We start from the raw sequence: 6,873 nt of genomic DNA, 5'->3' as shown, positions 1-6,873 counted from the left end.
GTACTTTTAGATTTACTTGTGAATATATATTACAGAGCATCTGGTTTTCACCGATTTATCATTTATCATCGTTGGAAACTGCTGGATTTCTTACTGCTTGGACATATAGTTTTCTAACAACTTTTTCGGAGAGTAGCTTGGCATGTATTTGTATCGGAGTGAACACTATCTGGCCCCTAAACAAGTGCTTCAGAACTCCAGTGCTGCTTTCGTAGTAAGAAGGATGTGACAACAAAGAAGAAAAAATGTATTATCACTTTTAATACTGATCAACTCGGAATCCCACCTTGGCAAAAATCTTGCGTGACCCTAGCAGAAACAGAGTGGATTGAAATAGGCTACAGTGTGAAACAAGAAAGGGTATTAAACTATTTTTTTCTTTTTCTATGGGAGTCTCCCTACCTTATTTTGGAATTTATCTATCTTAGGGGAAGAAAACCCACACGTTAAAAAATCAATCAATCAATCAGAGTTTGAAGTCCCGGCCTCTGACATAGAGGCTGCTGGACAGATGTCTATCAGTGTGAGTTTGGGTCCATGCACAGGGAGGCAGAGCGGGTGCAGGGCTGCAAGGAAGCCAGGACGCTGTGCAGGCTGACCATGGCCGAGGGGTCAGCGCACACGCCCCTTCGGCGGCGGCCCAGGCTAGGCCAGCTCAGCCGGGTCCTCAGGTCCCCGCTGGCCATTCGGGGCACACGGGAGCTTCAGGCAGGACCACGGTCTGGGGACAGGTGCTTATTTTCACCTGGGGGGATGGCTGAAGGGGCGTCTGCCAGAAAGCACTGCCGATACCGGGGAACAATTCCTTTATCCCTGGGGGTGTGAGTGGCACAGATAGCGGCCTTTGTACCCCTTGAGGAAAGCCCTGCTTGTTCTGACAGAAGCCCCCAGCCCCCCGTGAGACTCCAGGAAGTCTCTTCCTGGGAGGAACGCAGGGGAGTGGGTTTAGGGGGCACACAGCAGCCCCAGCAGTGAGGCTGATTTGGCGGCCAAGCGGGTAGTCCTCATCTCCCACCTACACCATCCATGGTCGGGTCCCCGCCGTCCACCAGCACCTTGTTCTTGGCTTGTAAGCCTGACCCAGACTCTCATCCCTCAGAGCTATGAGCTGCGGACATGGAGGCTGCTAAGTATTCGTTCACCATCAAATGTTGGACATCAGGTACCAAGACGCGTCCAAGTGTGCCCTCTGCCTCTCTGTGACAGCACCGCCTTATCTTCCTGTGGCCTCATTATGGCTCCTGCTGGAATAGCAGTTCTTTGTGCCCGCGGCTCTATCGGCGTAGAACCTGAGGTGAAATTTCTCCGTAGGGGCCTCTGCAGGAAGCGTTCTGTCTTTGGGAGTGAAGACCTCCAAATCTACAAAAGCCAGAGTCTCAGGGACAGGAGGTGAGACTCCCTAAGTGGGTCACTGGAGATGCCAATAAGAGAATCTCCCCCCAAAAAATGTGTGTTGTCCCAGACTCGTGGAATCTTCCTGTTGGAGACACAACAGCAAAATCTGTACACCCTTATAAAGGGCAGAATCACCTGTGGTGTGACCAGGTCCCCCAGTGCTTCCACAGGCCCGCTGTGTCTGCGCCGATTCAGAATTGAACAGTGGATGCTCCGTACCGGACCCACTCGCCACTCTTCTGCTGGAAAACGGGTCCTCATTGAGTTAATGCTAGGATGGTGGAGGTGAGTAAACCCCTGTAGGTAAGAAAGGTAAGTCTACCTTCAGAATGTGTGTTCAGGTTGGACCACTGCTCCTTCTAATATAAAAGGGGGTTGATTTCATCTGCTTGTCATCAAGCGGCTGGGTCGTCTCCTAAAGAAATGCTCCCTAGGATTGTCCCCGTTACTGGAAAGCAAGGGACGCGATAGTTAGAGTAGCCACGTGACCTCTGCTAGGCGCAGCCCATGCACATCGTGTGGCCATCAGGCTAGCACTGGGGTGGCCAGTGATGAAGGCTACATGTCGTCAACCAAGCAGTTCTGTCCACCTTGTTGTCTAGTGGCTACATTCTGTGGCAGACACCACGCATCGCAAAGGTCTCTGCCCTCGGTGTCCACCCCGAGGTGGACCTACACCGAGACTTGCCGGTGTCGTTCCCCTTCTAGTCTCCTGATGTGACAGTTAAAGCACTCAACGCTGATCACACACCAACCTCAGGCTACTTCTGTTTCCACATGTGTGGATGGACTGGGTGCACTGCTTAGAGCAATGGCTCCGTGCCTCTCTCTCTTACTTAATACCTCCTAGGGGCCGAGCCGTCCCTCATTTCTGAACTGACAGTCATTTCGGAGTCACATCTGCAGACTGAGCTGACCCATCCGGAAACCCAGCTCAAGCTTCCTCCTCCTCCTGTGCTGGCTTGTCATAAGGACCAGCCATCCAGGTGTGTGCTGACAGGTGGGGGGTGCCATTAGTGGTGGGTGACTTGTGGGTCTGCTTATCTGTGTGTGACACTTGCCAGTGTCCTGCGATTCTGCTTAATCTATCTTCTGAGCCACCCAAATTGGTGACTCAGTGGTTACATGATAGCCTAGGTCATAGAGGGCGGTTGTGACTTCATGGCCACTTGTTACCCCCGGGAGAGGAGCTCTGTCCCTCCCAGGACCCAGTGGCATGTTGGGAATCGTTTCACAAAAGACATACAATTTTTCACAGAAGACGGCCTGACCTTGCTCCAGAATCCTGAGAGCGCAGTGGGGCTCACGTCTTTTCTCATCACTAACATCTCTGAAACTAGAACGTGCCAGCTCTGGTGGCCCGGGGGCCCTGTAGCTTAAATCTTAGCCCGGGACTGCAGCAGGCTCCTTCCTGCTCTGAGCCTCCTCAAAGTGACCACCTTCGGAGTCGGCTCCCCTCTGAGCTGAAGCAATATTCTCGAGTGTGCACGCTGCTTCCACAACCTGGCCTACGAGACACTGGGTGAGTCGGGAATCTTCAGAAACTGAGTCAGAATCCTTGTTGCCATCTTGTGGCAGGATTCCCTCCTCTTTGGAAAATCCAAAAAGACCTTAGTCCTAAGACCTCCGACTGACTGGATGAGGCCCAACCACATAATAGAAGATACTCAGTTTACTGATTCTGTTAATCATACCTAAAATATACCCTCCTAGCAGCATCTAGACTGGCGTTTGACCAAACAGCTGGCCGTGCTAGCCCTCTCGAGCTGGCGCACAGAGGTAGCCATCATAGGCACCGTTGTGCCTTATTCGGACAGGTGTGCAATTTGACACTTTCTCCCTTAAATTTAATGTGTCCCAGCCTTGCCCTACCCACTGGACATCTAAGTATTTTACTTACATGGCAGGACTCTGAATGTGCGTAGACCTGACGTCCACTCTATGGAACATGTCTGTCTCCAGCACGACTAAATGACTTATTAGCATGATGCCACCCATTTAGTGGATTAGTGGGATATCAGCAGAATGTTCTGACAATTCGGGTCTCTCTGGAGGACCTGATGGCCGAGGTGGGATATTTAACCTAGGCTGGGGCAAAGCTCTACATGCACAGTGTTGTTTTATCCATGTGGATATGAGTGTGTTCTGATTTCCACCTTCACCAGACAATCGGTACTCGCTCACTCTGGTAAGGGGAGAGGGCATCAGGCACTCGGGCCTGGTGAAGTGTGTAGAAGCCTTTTCTGGTCTTCCGAGGCCCACATACACTGTGCAGGACACTGGCCAGCAATTGAAATGGGGATATGACAGGTACCCCCTTTGTGCCCTTTCCCTTGGTAAGAGTGGCTCTTAATCCTCACAGATGGGCTATTGCTGCTGATGTTAAGTCTTGGTCACACAGGGTGGGGGACAGTTTTGAGGCTTCCACTTGGGAATTTGTATACGACAGCCTCTAAGCCACTAGGTAAGGCCCCAAGATGTGAAAGGTGACAGATTCAGACATGCAAACTCTATTCATTTAAGAACTGTGGGCTTGGCCATCGGGCGGGTCTATGGACTGAGTGGGCATGTCATAGACAGACTTTAGTTAGGACTTCATTTGTCACCTCATCACTATGTGCTCCCAACGTAATAAGGAAGCATAAAGATGCTTGAAGTCTCTGAACGTGAACGCTGCTACAGGCCTGTGCACTGCGGTTACCCAGAAGAAGTTATTGAGCATAGCATTCCCCTTGCCTAGAGCCAATGACTTTGCCAACACACATTCTATGTTGTGCCTGCGCTGTGTGTGAATTATGAAGATTCACAACATATCCAAGCCTTGGTGTCATCATCAAGGAAATGAACATATTAGAGCAAGAAAATGGGTAGATTTTTTCTGTGTCTAACTCGAAGTAATCTGATTGTCAATCATTGTCCCTTTTCTTGTAGCTAGATTGGTACAAGTCCCAGAGAATGCACTTGACACATATGAGAGAGCTCAAGAATTTAAATCGTTAGGGGATACATTTAACCGGGGTGAGCACTTGAAAGACACAAACACTCCCTCAACTAACAACATAACTGCTTTAAATCATCATGGGATGTTGCAAAGTTTAAGATTACAGCATTCAAGTGAGACAAGATCTGTTCTTACTGGGGGAAAAAATTGAAATCTCTGTTCTCTGAATTTCCTGATGATACGAGAAAAGCAATACCTCAGAAATGTAGTTCATCTGCATTAAGTTCTCCAGGAAATTTCTCTGTGACAAAGAACACACCGTGCTGAAGATGTAAACATCCGTGTGTCATTTTCCCCAGAAACCAACAGGTAAAGAAAAGTCTAAACACGTAAATATATTCTTACTGGATAAAGAGTATGCGGTGCAGGTGTGGGGGAGATGGGCGTGTGGAATACCATGTTCCAAAAAATATGCCTTAATTATATTTACAAAGCCAAATTTAGTTTGTAAAGCCCAGTGAACCTTTTATGTGCTACTTTTGGGGAGCTGAGACTTTGTAGTTTTTAGTACACTACCTCACAACTCGTCTTAAGTCTGCCGTGATTCCAATATGCCATATTTAGTGGCATTTCCACAGTAGGGTCTTGCTTCATTCTAGGACAAGACTTTCTGCTCTGTTTTTTCTCCTGATAGATCCTGCAATAAGACTACTTAAAGACATAAAGTTACAGTTTGGCAATATTTAGGGAAAATGTCTTACATGTAAAAAATTCAAAATAATGTTTCTTTTGCTCAAAATTTAAGAAGTAAATGATCAATAATCCTGCAGTCTTAAAATACCGTTGCCTATACTGTGAAACGCAAGCTCTTCTTGGAAACAACGCCTGCCATTTTGTAGGTGGCTCCCAAGTATTTCACTAGACACAAATAAGGAGTGACTGGTTTATCCATTTCCTTAGAATGACTAGCGACTTACAAACAGAAAAATATGGTGCAAATATTTTAGATGTATGGCTCAATGCTTTCTTTCAAGAATACCAGAGTCCAATGACAACCATTAAGAACATTATAAATTTATCTTTGGGTATAGAGTGAAAAGCAGGCAGCATTGTACAAGGGACTTGAGGCAATATTTTTAAACCTAGGATTTTCTAGTTTTTCTTGAATATGGCTCCCAAAGGGAAATATACATGTCAAAACAAAGCAGGCAGAAGCAAAAAAATTCACACAGAGAGAGATTTAATTGCAGGGGGATTCGACATTGCCTCCAGGCATGTTTGCGATAAGAGTATTAATGGCTGGGTAAGAAACATGGCAAGAAATATTTGATGTTGCTCAAGGAACAATAAAAGACCTGGAACTTGCCTTAATTCAGTGGAAAGGAGGAATAAGGGGCACATTTTTACTTACTTATATAAATCCTTATCCACTGCTATGTAGAGGACAGGATCCCAGAAGGAATAGAGCTCAGGACCCGTGGGAACGTGAAACCAGAAAAATGGACACCGTGATCCCAGGGGCCGGACATGGGCTGACGTCCAATATCCGACTGACCTTGACGTTCACTGTTCACGTAACGGGACTTTGTCAAGCGGCTGATCTGTGCTGTGATCCTGACGCACGCCCTCTTTGGTTTAGAATTGTATTTTCTAGATCTAAAACTTGAGATATACTTATACATTCATAGAAAAATGCCATTTCCTGCTACATGACTGATCTTCACAGTTTTGGAAATGACTTATATTGTCCCTTTCTTTTTCCTAGCCTTCCTCAACCCTTCCTTCCTTCCTTCAACCTTCCTTCAAAGAACACGACGTGGTCCAACCTGTGATATTCCACCTGGACTTCTGGTCCATGAGGACTTGGTGGCTGGTGCTGGCGGTACCGGCAGAGATGACTTTCAGTTTCGGGCCCCTCGACATGGCCTCAGCTTCCCCACCCACCTCTCCCAAGGCCACCTCCTGTCCCCCAGCAGTTCGTACCTGCTCCTCCTCAGCGTGGACAGACAGAGGCTGGGGTATTATGCAGCTACAGGAAGATTCTGAAGGTCGTCGCCATTCCAGAACTCCCCGTGGGCTTGTTTAAGGTTCTTACTAGGCCTCAATCTCGGCTTGTCTCCTGCTGCTGTCCGCAGAAAACCCGAGGCACGGGAGCTGCGGGGCAGGGTAATGAAATGGGGTGGCCCCCGCGCAGAAGAGGTGGGCCGGCAGCTCGGGTAACAGTAAATCTTTTAGCCAGCATCGATACAGCGTTATTAACTAGTGCCCATCGTTCACATCACGGTCACTCTGGTGGTGTACATTCTGGGGGTTTGACAAAAGTCTAAGGACGTGTCTCCATCATTGAGTAATTTCGGTGCCCTGAAAATGCTTTGCATTTCATCTATTCATCCTCCCCTCCTCCCGAATCCCTGCCAATTGCTGATACTTTACTCTCTCCATGTTTTACATTTTCCGGAATGTCACATAGCTGTGATCGTACACCAGGCAGCCTTTTCCCACTGGCTTCTTTCACTTAGTACTGTGCTTTTAAAGTT

At 47.8% G+C, this 6,873-nt stretch overlaps 1 long non-coding RNA gene across 2 annotated transcripts; it reads left to right on the top strand.

The window, feature by feature from the left end:
- Positions 1-2,588: 2,588 nt before the first annotated feature.
- LOC144238100 (uncharacterized) lies at positions 2,589-6,579 on the top strand. Of its 2 annotated transcripts, none has more exons than XR_013337020.1 (3): positions 2,589-2,917; positions 4,331-4,705; positions 6,102-6,579. It is a non-coding gene; the product is annotated as an uncharacterized LOC144238100 (long non-coding RNA). The 2 variants fall into 2 exon arrangements; XR_013337015.1 differs by having other exon boundaries at positions 4,327-4,705.
- Positions 6,580-6,873: the final 294 nt, after the last annotated feature.

This window comes from Crocuta crocuta, unplaced genomic scaffold (genome assembly GCF_008692635.1).
Source record: "Crocuta crocuta isolate KB4526 unplaced genomic scaffold, BGI_CrCroc_1.0 scaffold111, whole genome shotgun sequence".
NCBI lineage: Eukaryota > Metazoa > Chordata > Mammalia > Carnivora > Hyaenidae > Crocuta > Crocuta crocuta.
Note: the sequence above shows the minus strand (reverse complement) of the source record. Positions and strands in the feature narration are given on the sequence as shown.